The sequence below is a fragment of the Rhinoderma darwinii genome, chromosome 7 (genome assembly GCF_050947455.1).
Source record: "Rhinoderma darwinii isolate aRhiDar2 chromosome 7, aRhiDar2.hap1, whole genome shotgun sequence".
NCBI classification, from domain to species: Eukaryota; Metazoa; Chordata; class Amphibia; order Anura; family Rhinodermatidae; genus Rhinoderma; species Rhinoderma darwinii.
Window position 1 is genome coordinate 118,009,675 of NC_134693.1, and position 12,207 is coordinate 118,021,881.

Below are 12,207 nucleotides of genomic sequence, written 5' to 3' on the forward strand. Positions count from 1 at the left end.
CTCTATATTATATAAACAAACCTTTCTACGTTTACTCACGCAATACCGGAAGTGACGTTCCGAACTCTAAGGCCCTGTTCACACAGAGTTTTTTTGCAGGTAGAAAAATTTTGAGGCAGACTTTGACCTGCCTGCGATTTGCGCAGCATTTACCATTGCGTTTTTCGCCCGTGGCCACTGCGCGACGCATGCAAAAAACACAGTGAAAAACACTTTCTCTGCCTCTCATTGATATACTTCCTATAATGGACAAATCTCTCTATGGCAGATGTTTCAGAAGAGGTTCTTTCTCGCTCTTTTACCCTTTCTATTCCTCTAATACTTCATCCCAATTACATTATTTAATACAGGGAATTTCTTATATTTCTTTTTCCTTGAAGCCAGTTTTTTTACAGATTTTAAGTTAGCCATCTGCAAACCACCAACAACTATTTACCTCCAACCGTAAACCAGCTTGGAGGCACCGCTCACCTCTGCAGATGGCTCCAACCACCAGAAGACCACTTCAAAGGGATAACACCCTATGAAGTCTTCAAATTATATACCTTTTTGGGGGACGCATACCCCCGATGCGACCCCCCACCATTTTGTACTGACCAACCTCCAGGACTCCCCCCGCCACAGCGAAACAGGCCTTGACCACCTTAAGCCTGTGAGTCCTTCCAAACCACCACCACCCTCTCAATTCCTTCTGCTAAGGACAGGCTCCACAAATGAATTCCAACCTCGGTCAAATGTACTCCATCACTCCGCCAATATCTTCCAACTCCTGTCTCCAAATCCCTGTGTCGAACACAAATGCCCGGACACATCGCCGACCCCGGGGGGCAAACAACACTATCCACTTACCCCGTCCTACTTGATCAGTCTTGGACCGCCAAAAAAACAACTCGAGTCTATCCCCATATAGACCCACATCCGCTTGTCGCAATCCCCCAGCCCTCACCGCACTAGGAGAAACCAACTCACCAATTCTGAGTGCTCCAAAAAACGCTAGAGAAAAAGCCAAACGAAACAACTCTACCTCATAAGGCGAATTACAAACAGCCCCCAGCAATGCGCCCAACGAACCAAAAAGGGTAAAAGACATGGGTCGCCTCTGATCTGCTTCAGCCCTGCCGTGACACAAACCCTTCACAGCTTGCCTTACCAAAAAATTCTAGGACACATCCTGAAAACCCCGTAATTTAAATCCAAACGCCAACCCAGCAATGAAACTATTTACCTTAGCCAGAGAAAACTCTGCCTCCCAAGCATCCCCCAACCAGTATAACAATGCCACCAACCTGTCTTGATCCGTGCTGACGTTACCCAACACTCTTACCCACTCCTCCCACTGCTGCCAACAAGCCGAATAAGTACTCCAAGTCGCACTAGCCAACGACCGTTCGATCAACCGTTCCACGGGACCGAAACCAGATCCCATAGATGTTCCGGGCAAGCCAAACCGAACAGCTCCGCTCCCGGTGCCAATTAACTAAATTGATCCCACTGCGAGCGAGAAAGAGCATCAGCGATACAATTGTAAACCCCCGGTACATGCACCGCAACCACCCACGTGTTTAAGGACAAGCACACCAAGACTAAGTGATGCAACAACTGAACCACAGGTGGAGAAGATGCCGATACGTTATTAATCACTAACACCACTCCCATGTTATCGCAGTGGAAATGAACCTTTTTATCCCTGAGAATGTGCCCCCAAATGGTCACCACAACCATGATGGGGAACAGCTCGAGCAGGGCCAGATTCCGTGTAAGACCACTGAGCACCCAGCTGTGGGGCCAGTCCCCCGCACACCATTGACCTCCTGCATACGAACCAAAACCACCGGACACCGCCACGTCAGTAAACAGCTCCAACTCGCTCATATCCTGTACCGGCGACATCCACAACGATCTACCATTATATTGCCCGAGAAACGTGTCCCAGACCTGCAGACCCGCCCTGTGTTCCACCACAATCCTCACAAATGGGATGCCCGGATACCCGCCGTCGCTGCCGCCAATCGCCTACTAAAATCTCTACCCATTGGCATAATCCGACAGGCAACGTTCAACTTCCCCAGCAGAGACTGGAGATCGCCGCAAAGTGATCTTCTTCAATCGGCAGGCACGCCTCACCTCTTGACGCAATGACAGTAATTTATCCTCAGGAAGCCTGCACTCGAATTGCACTCGAATTGCATTGCAACCGAATCAATTTCGATCCCTAAAAAAACAGATGGTAGGGACAGGGCCCTCATTTTTACCAGGCGCCAGAGGAATTCCAAAATCTGTCGCAACCTTCTGCAAGGAATACAATAAATAACCACAAATAGGGGAACCGCTAGGGCCGACGCACAAAAAATCGTCAAGATAATGTATTAACGAATCCACACCAGCTACACCCTTCGTCACCCATTCCACAAAGCTACTAAATGCCTCGAAGTATGCGCAAGAAAGGGAGCACCCCATTGGAAGACACCTATCGACATAAAACCCCCCGTTCCAGAAGCAACCCAACAGCCGTTGGCTCTCCGGATGGTCCGGCAGCTAGCGAAAAGCCGCCTCAATGTCAGTTTTTGCCAACAACGCCCCAGGCCCTGCCTCACGCACTAACACCTCCGCTTTGTCAAATGACGTGTAAACAACCGAACATAAATCGTGATCTATCCCATCATTTACCGACGACCCCCTGGGAAAAGACAAATGCTGAATCAAATGGAATTTATGGGGCTCCTGCTTCGGCACAGTTCCCAAGGGGGATACCACTAGATTCTCTATCGGCGGCTCGACAAAAGGCCCGGCCATGCGACCCAACGAAACTTCCTTCAAAAGTTTTTTCGAAACGACCGCCGAGTGCAAATAAGCCGACTTAAGATTGCGCCGTGTAAGCGGAACCTCATACGGAGTAGGGGGAATAACAAAACCAAACAAAAACCCCTCATAAATTAACTTGGCTGAAACCCTATTCGGATATTCATTTAGATACGGGGCCATCCTTTCCACCCTCACCGGCGACAGCCCCTTGACCAATGGAGGAGGACTGAGTGCCTGACCGCTTCCCTTTTCGCATACATTTTGGAGCCCCATGCGAGGAGCCGTTGCACTCCGAACAGACATGCTTAAATTTACAAGTGGCCCCGAACTTACACTGGCCATCATTGAATTGCCAGCAGAACCCGAGTATTGACCCAGAGCCCTGTCCGGACTGACTAGACTGACCTCCTTGACCAATGCTTCCGGGAAAGGACTGCTTAACCGGGGCCGTCACCCGCAACGAAAGCGCAATATTCATCTGATCCCACCGAATCGCCGGCCGGACCGCCTTCCGCTGGCGAAACTGCTCATCATACCGCAACCACACCTGACCCCCGTACGCCCGATGAGCCTCCCCGATGGCATCGAAATAACAAAACAACGCTGAGCAATTTTCAGGCGCCTTTTCCCCAATCACACTCGCCAAAATAGCAAAAGCTTGCGACCAATTCACAAACGTCTGCGGGATAAGCCTATACCGCCGACGCTCCTCTTCCTCCTTCTTACTCTCATCCCGCTTGCCCTTATCCAAGTTGAACTTCGCAAGCGGCAGAAGAGAAAAAATTTCCACGTACTCGTCCTTCCAAATCCATTCCCGAACCTCCTGTTTAAGGTGGGCCCCTAAAGGACCCTCAAAACAGACATAAACCTCGCCCCGAGCACGATCATCAAGCCAAATTCTATCCCCGTCCTTCTGCGCCTTGGTTTCAACAGACACTGCCACTGCTTCCTTGGATGCTCCAGAAACTTCCCCAACCAGGGACCGTGGCTGTACATCACGAGGACCTTCCCAGACCACAGCCGGGGACCCCGCCGGAACTGCAGGCGCTGCAGCCCTATCTAAGCGCCCGACTAACTTGCGCAAAATACCCACTAAATCCGATAAGCCATCGCGCCCGGCAACGCCACTACCGACAGCCGATACTTCTGCGCTCGCTGCCCCACCCCCAACACCCGACATGAAAATTGCTGGATACGGCAAAGTAGGAGTTACGCACCCACCAGGCTGCCCAGGCGCTGTTTTCCCGCCAGCCGGAAAATTATGACCGCGCTGCAACTCGTCCAGCTCTCCATCTTCCAGATCCTCTCTCACTGACGACTGGCACTCGCACCAACATCTCCGACACGGGGACCCCGGCATGCTGACAGAGGGGCCGGCGACTTGCCGCCTGACCGCAAGGACCCAGACTTCCGACCGGACCTGTTGCCTCGTCGTCGTCGCTGTTCTTGGCATCCTCACCGAAGCCTGCCCCCTGGCCGGAACATCACCATGCGGGGCGGCCGTGGACTGCACCCTGGACACTGCATCTGAAGGCAGTGGCGTAACAGGGAGCCCGGCCTGTGACTCCCTGTGAACCGCTGAGCCCCGTCACGGCTGGGGATTCCTGCCAGGATGCAGGCCCTGGGAGGAGGCGGCCATCCCAGCAGCCGGCCTACAGTGTCCTTAGAAGGGCTCCCCCTGTACGTCGAGCCCGCTGGACCACATCCGGACTCAACCGTTCAGGGGGGCGGGACCACAGGGAGCGGCGGGGTGACCGAGCCTGAGCAACCGGCGCTCCCGACGATGCCCTCTGCTTTATTTCAGCAGGGGCAGCAATTAGCAACTCTCCCCCCCACCACCATGTCACCAGCGCCAGAGAGAGGGGCGGCGGAGGGGAGCGCATCCGGGCTAGCAGCCGACACAGAGCGCCCGGCTCGGCGCGCAGACGGGCCCGTCTGAGGTATCCTGGCCAGCGCTGCCACCGTCTCCTCCAACCACCCCGGACCGTGGAACTCCGCTGCCGCGCACAGCTGATCAAGCATGCTGACTGGAGACGCCATACTCGCAGGTAAGCAGGTCAGTGGGAGCTAACATTTTTACCTGTTATTCCTCCCGCTGCTTCCGGCTCAATGCTGAAAACAGCGGGAGGAACAGATACCGAACCCCAACTCCTCCCCTCTCCATCTCCTCCCTCTCCCTGCCTCCACTAACCCTTTACCCCCTGATTGGCTAACAACCTTCCCTCCTATGGCAGTCATGGAGGCTTTCCCTTAAGCCCTCCGTGCTGCCGTCCAGGCTCGTCTTTACTTTGTGACTTTTGCCTGATCAAACCGAGTTGTGATTCATTGTTTGCTCCATATAAATAACTATATATTTGATGTTGTGTATTTTCTGACCACCACTGCAATTCTTTGTTTTAGATGATTTTAACCGTTTTTATGAGATTATATTATTTTGTCTGTATTTATTGCACTAATAAAGATATTTTGTTATTGACCATGTGTCGTTTTGCTATATGGTTTTGTGGTATACATTTGTAGCTATTTGACAGGTATAATATGCTGCAATATATAAGTATTGTAGGATATTATAACAGCGATTGGACAGTTGGACCTTCAAGTCCCTAGTGAGACGAAAAAAAAATGTTAAAAAAAAGTTTAAAAAAATGTTATACAAAAATAAAAAAGTAAGAATTTAAAGTGATACATTTAAAACTCACCCTTTTTCCATTATCACGAACTTAATTATTAGAAAAAATAATAAACTATGCAGAATTGGTATTTCCGCATCCGTAATGGCCTGAACTATAAAAATATTATGTAATTTATCCAATGCAGTGAACGCCATAAAAATAAATAATAAAAAAACAATACCAGAATTGCTATGTTTTTGGTCACCTTAGAATAAAAAGTGATCAAAAAGTTGCATGTATCCAAAAATGGTACCAATAAAAAAACATATAGCTCGTCTTGCAAAAAACAAGCCCTCATACAGCTCTGTCGACCAAAACATTTTTTTAAAGTTGTGGTTCTCAGATTGTGGCAACAGAAAAAATACATTATTTTTACAAAATAAATGTTATTGTGCAAATAGTTGTAAAACATAAAAAAGCAATATAAATTTGGTATCGCCAGAATCGTACTGACCCACAGAATAAAGTAAATATGTCAATTATAGTACACGGTGAATGCTGTAAAAAAAAGGATAAAAACAATAGCAGAATTGCTGTTTTTTGGTCACCACGCTACTCAAAAAATAGAATAAAAAGTGATCAAGAAGTTGCATGTATCCAAAAATGGTGCCGATAAAAACTACAGACTGTCCCGCAAAAAACAAGCCCTCACACCGCTCTGTCACAAACAGCAGTTTACATCCACTTATATGGCATCGCCATACCCGGGAGAACCCTCTTAACAGTTTATGATGTATTTGTCTTCAGGGGCACAATCTGGGTATAACATATCGTGCACTTAAATGGCATATCAGCGGAAAATCCACTGCACATTTTTCTAGTAAAAATAGTAGTATTGGGTCATACGCACTGCACCCTTTAATAAATGCATTGAGGGGTATATTTAAAAAAATGGGGTCACTTCTTGGAAGTTTTTGCTTTACTATTTGACCTCAGAGTCCTGCAATTGGGGGCAAATGCTATGGAAAAAATCACTAAAATAGACCTCAAATGCGCATGGTGCTCTTTCACTCCTTTAATCTAACACCAATCCAGCAAAATCTGCGCTCCTACAGACAAATGACGCTCCTTCTTTTCAGAGCCCTGCCGTGTGCCCAAACAGCTGTTTAGGGCCACATATGGGATATTGCTGTACTCAGGAGAAATTGGGTAAAAAATTGTGTGGTGTTTTTTTCTCCAATTACCCCTTGTAAAAATAAAACATTTGTGACAACATATGGGGTATTATCGTATTTGAGAGAACTTGATTTACAAATGTTGGTGTTCTTTTTCTCTTTCATTCTTTGTGAAAATGAAAAAAAATCGGAGCTGAAACGACTTTTTGTGTGAAAAATGTTTCGATTTTAATTTCTATGACCTAATTTCAATAAATTCAGCAAAACACCTGTGGTGTTAAAATGCTTACTATGCTCTTAGATTAATTCCTTGGGAGTGTAGTCCCGAAATAGCGTCTTTTTGGGGATGTTTCCTATGTTTTGGCACCACAAGACCTCTTCAAACATGACATGGTGCCTAAAATATATTCTAATAAAAAGGAGGCCCCAAAATCTAGTAGGTGCTCCTTTGCTTCTGAGGCCTGTGCTTCAGTCCACCAGGGACACATGTGGGACATTTTTAAAAGCTGCAGAATCTGAACAATAAATATTGAGCTTAGTTTCTCTGCTAAAACCTTCTGTGTTACAGAAATAAAATGGATTATAATGGAATTTCTTAAAAAAATAATAATATATGTATATTTGTAAATTTCACCTCCAAAATGTTAACTAGTAACTATTTTGTATTGTATTACTATCTGTCTTACAAGCAGATACACTCAAATTTAGAAAAATCTAAAATTTTCAAAAATGTCTCTAAATGTAGGTGTTTTTCACAAATAAACACTAAAGGTATTGACCAAATTTTACTATTAACATAAAGTACAATGTGTCACGAGAAAAAATTCTCAGAATCGCTTGGATAAAAGAATAGCATTCCAAAGTTATTACCAAGTAAAGTGACACAGGTCAGATTTGAAAAATGGTGTCTGAGCCTTAAGGCCCAAACTAGGCTGCATCATTAATGGGTTAAAGTGGTTTTACATCTCATAAAGTGGGGGGAATACAATTAGGATATGTCATCACTTTCTGATCGTGGAGTTCTGACTGCCATGACTACTTGATGTTTAGTAAAGCCAATCCCTGTCTTTACAGTTTACCAAATGGGCCATCAATTGTCTTAGAAATGACCCAGATGAAGAGACTATGAAGGAATTCTTCAGTTTTCTTGACTATAAATGCAGCAGAGATTGTGGTATCCATAAAAATATAATGCAGCCATTTTTAATGAATACATATGGTTGTTGGCCTTCTACCCGCTCTGGTAGGCCTATGATATGTATAATTTACGCTGCATTCGTTCACATCAGGTATGACCGTCTTGTCTCAAGATGCCTAGATCGATTCTTACCACCTCTATTACCTTTCCAGGACATGGTACATGAGGTAATGGCTGCCCACAGCTTTTCTGATGCCTATTACAAGCTGGTAGGGGAATTGTGAAGCAGTATGTATTCAGGATTGTAAGGAGTAAGAGGGCTGAGCACAGGAGATGCAGCATGTAGCGTGTTCTTACTGGTGCAGAGTCACATCCTCTAATGGGGGTCTTTAGGGTTTATTAAAATTCAAAACTAAAATTATATATTTTAAGATAATATAAATGATTTCCCCCATGTCACACAGACAGAAATGATCATTTATCACCTATTAAGAATTCATCAGAGAACGTTCCCATTAAAAACGTCAATTTTATTATTTTCAATAAAAAAATACTCTATACAGTAAAGCAATTGATGAAAACACCCGGAAAAATTACAGATCACACTAAACTTTTCTAGAGGTACAAATCATACAATATCATCAAATTCATATTCCCAATGGTAAAGCCATACTGATATATGTAAATTATGGGTGTGGTCATAAAAGCAGCTCAAACCGGTTATAGCTATTGTGATGTCACAGAGCTTGGGTATAAACAATGATGTTGGTCACAGAGCTGTCACTATCAGTTGGATGTGACCGGTAAGTTCTCTATCAATGCTACATCTGTACTTCACGCTAATTAATTTGTTTTATTAGGAACATTGAATTATTCCATCTCTAGAAGATATTGTGTGATAGTGGTAGTAATATGGTATTAGTATTAGTGTGCAATTAAATTGCTCAAGTGTCTTAGATTTGCAGGGTAAGTGGCCAAATTTGAGCTCCCTTATTAGCATTATGTTTACCACTTGTAAAAGAGAAATTTCAATATGCTCATATTAGAGGACTGTATATTAGGGGACTATAATTCCTTATATTATTTAGGTTCACCAGAAATAATTACAATTTAATTCAATTCTGAATTTTGACCAATTGATATAAAAATTATTAGTGGGGAATTGATACTGGTCTGGGGCTATTTATCATGGTTTGGGCTAGGCCCTTTATTTCCAGTGAATGGTAATGTAAAGACTATTTAGACCATTGCATGCTTCCGACTTTGTGAGACTAGTTTGGTAAAGACCCTTCCCTGTTTCTGTATGACGTTGCCCCTTTGCACAAAGCAAGGTCCATAAAGACATGGAGTGATAAGTTTGGTGTGGAGGAACTTGACTCTCTGCACAGAGCCCTGATCCCAACATCAGAGCCTGAACTCACAAATGCTCTTTTAATTAAATGGGCAAAAATTCCAACAAACACGCTACAAAATCTTGTGGAAAGCCTTGTCAGAAGAAGTTATAGCCACAAAAGGGGGCCCAACTTCATATTAACATCCATGGCTTTGTAATGGGAAGTACCACAAGCTTATAATGGTGTAAAGGGTCAGCTGTCCACATCTTTTGGCCACATAGTGTATTTTGGGCTTATGTATTGTGATGTCACTACTATTAAAAATAATGATAAATCCATATTGAAATATGCAAATTAAGGGTGAGGTCATAAAAGCAGCTCACCCCGGGTATAGCTATTGTGATGTCACAGAGCGTGGGTGTATACTATGGTGCTGGCCACAGAGCTGTCACTCATCAGTTGGATGTGACCGGTAAGTACTCTATCAGCACTACGTCTCTAGATGAGTCTCATCTATCAGTTTCTTTATGAATATTTTATTCTTCGGTATAATTCTGCTGTGTCTGCCATTTAAAGTTTAGTTTATATTTGGAATAGTTATACTAATATACTAAGAAGTTGCTAAATGGCACTATGGCGGCCTGTGACTTCTGCTCCAGAGACAGAATGCAGCTTGCAGACAAAAATTGCCATCTGTATTCTGCTGGTAAATTGATAAAGCAACCTCAAAGAAAGGGAATGTGAATGTCCTGCAGCCCTGAGAACTTATTATTGGAACCCTTCAGTTTATAACAGGAGTAATTCACGTAATAAATATTTACTAGGGAATTACTAATTATGCATTTGAGGTTTGCTATTTGTGTCAAATACACAATTATTATTATTATTATTATTATTATTAATAATAATAATTACTAATATAAAAATGTTAGGGAAGTGATTTCTTAAGAACAGCCCTGACCCCGTAATCCTGTATCCTCAAAAGCAATTGTCATTTTTCATTAATATATGTATATGAATTGTACTGTCAATTTGTTTGATTGTCAGTTGATGTACGTCCACCCTATATATACTTGGCACTTTTGTTAGTTTGTCATGGCTTGAGAAAGGTTCCTGTTGAACCGAAACGTTGCTGTGTTCTTTTGAGGTGAATAAATCCACTTTGCTTGCATCTGCCTTGAAGTCCTGGTGCCGTCACTGCTTTCTACGTTGTCTTCTATCCATAAAATAGGGGAATTGATTCATCCCCTGGTGACGAGCACATGGCCTGATTTTCTGTCATTTTGGAGTGCTGTGTTTTTCCATTGCTGGACTGTATATATATATATATATATATATATATATATATATATATATAGAGAGAGAGAGAGAGAGAGAAGCATAGAACACAGCAACGACACCAGGACTTCAGAGTAGATGAAAGCAAAAGTGGATTTGTTCACATCAATACAGCAACGTTTCGGTTCAACAGGAACCTTTCTCAAGCCAAGAAAGGTTCCTGTTGAACCGAAACTTTGCTGTATTGAGGTGAATAAATCCACTTTTGCTTTCATCTACTCTGAAGTCCTGGTGTCGTTGCTGTGTTGTATGCTTCTCTCTTTCTTTTTGGGGAATTGATTCAACCCCAGGTAACGAGCACATGGCCTGATTTCCTGGAAACCATTGGAGTGCTGTGTTCATCTACCTTTGGACTGTATATATATATATATATATATATATATATATATATAAAATTTAATAATGTCTATAACAAACTACAGAGGTTCTAAATTATAGTTAGTATCTCATATAAAAATTACATAAACCCCGGAAATGTCATACTGTATGGTCAATTCAACAACCAATACATTGTTCCAAAATCCAAACCCCAAGCAATGTCATTCACAGGGGGTCCAAGCCCCAAGACCCCAAGCAATGTGATTTTCAAACACTTCTGATTGTCCAGATCCTGTAGTTGGAATACCCCTATTATAACTAATTTCTCCAGCTGGTTTTCTTTAAGTTTTCCTTAACTATTTCTTTTTCTGGTCATTCTAGATCTTGCTGTTGGATTGACACTGTTGGATTACTGTGTTGCTTTTACGGTCAGCGATTTGTCCTATTTTCAGAGAACTAGAGGCGATTAGTTAAATTCAATCTTTACTGTCGCCTGGTTTTCTACCACGGACATTGGTGCAGTTTTGCACCCGGGTTATTAACCAACCATGCCCTTTTGGAAAAAATCAAAAAAATATCATGTGTCTCACATTCCTGATAATGGAAATCTGATGAAAGAGATACCAACTATGGAGGAACCTAACATCTCACTCCAGAAGTTTTCCAACATCAAAGATATGCCAGCCGAAAAATGCAGCGATCCAAGTCACAGCAAACCTTGTGACATTGGCTCAAAGAACTCCAAGAAGAGCGCAATCAGGAGCTTGGGCAGCAGCGCTGTGATTGGCGCTAAAGAACTGGATCGCTGTTTCCCAAATAGACGGCTGAGATTATACGTTGCCACCTGGAATATGGAGGGAAAGGTGAGAAGTACTGTACAATATCTATTGTGAACCATCAGTGTGTCTGATCTAAAGTTGGATAAATTGGGTCAGTAATCATGTCTCTTTAGTTTGTAGTTGGATATCACATAGACATATTATATCCTACCCTAAGCCCAAATTTTCTAAACATTTGGGCCAATCAATGTTGCTGCACACACTGCAAACTGTCAAAATAATAACCTATATCTTTTGAATGGCAATGCGTCTGATCCTAAGATTGCAGCACTGGCCATAGTCTATAAAGAGTAAAATCCAATTCGATCAGATATAATTTTTTGTAGGTGATATAGAAGATGTCAGTTTGGTTGGTGCTCTGTGTATACATTATTAATATCTTCATATTTTGAGCAGGAGTTCCCACAAAATCTAGAGGATCTGCTGTTGCCATCAGATGACACCAAAGATATTTACGTAATTGGCGTTCAAGAAGGATGTCCAAACAGGTAAGTCTTCTCAGGTTGTCTTACATCAGTCTATGTCTGCAGATGGACTACAGGTCGACTGATTGAAATTCTCTCTTTACCTTCTACTTATTGTAGGATCGCTCCTTAGTTTTCCTATTTAGCCCCAGAGGTTATAGTATTGATTGTGTAATAGATGAGATGA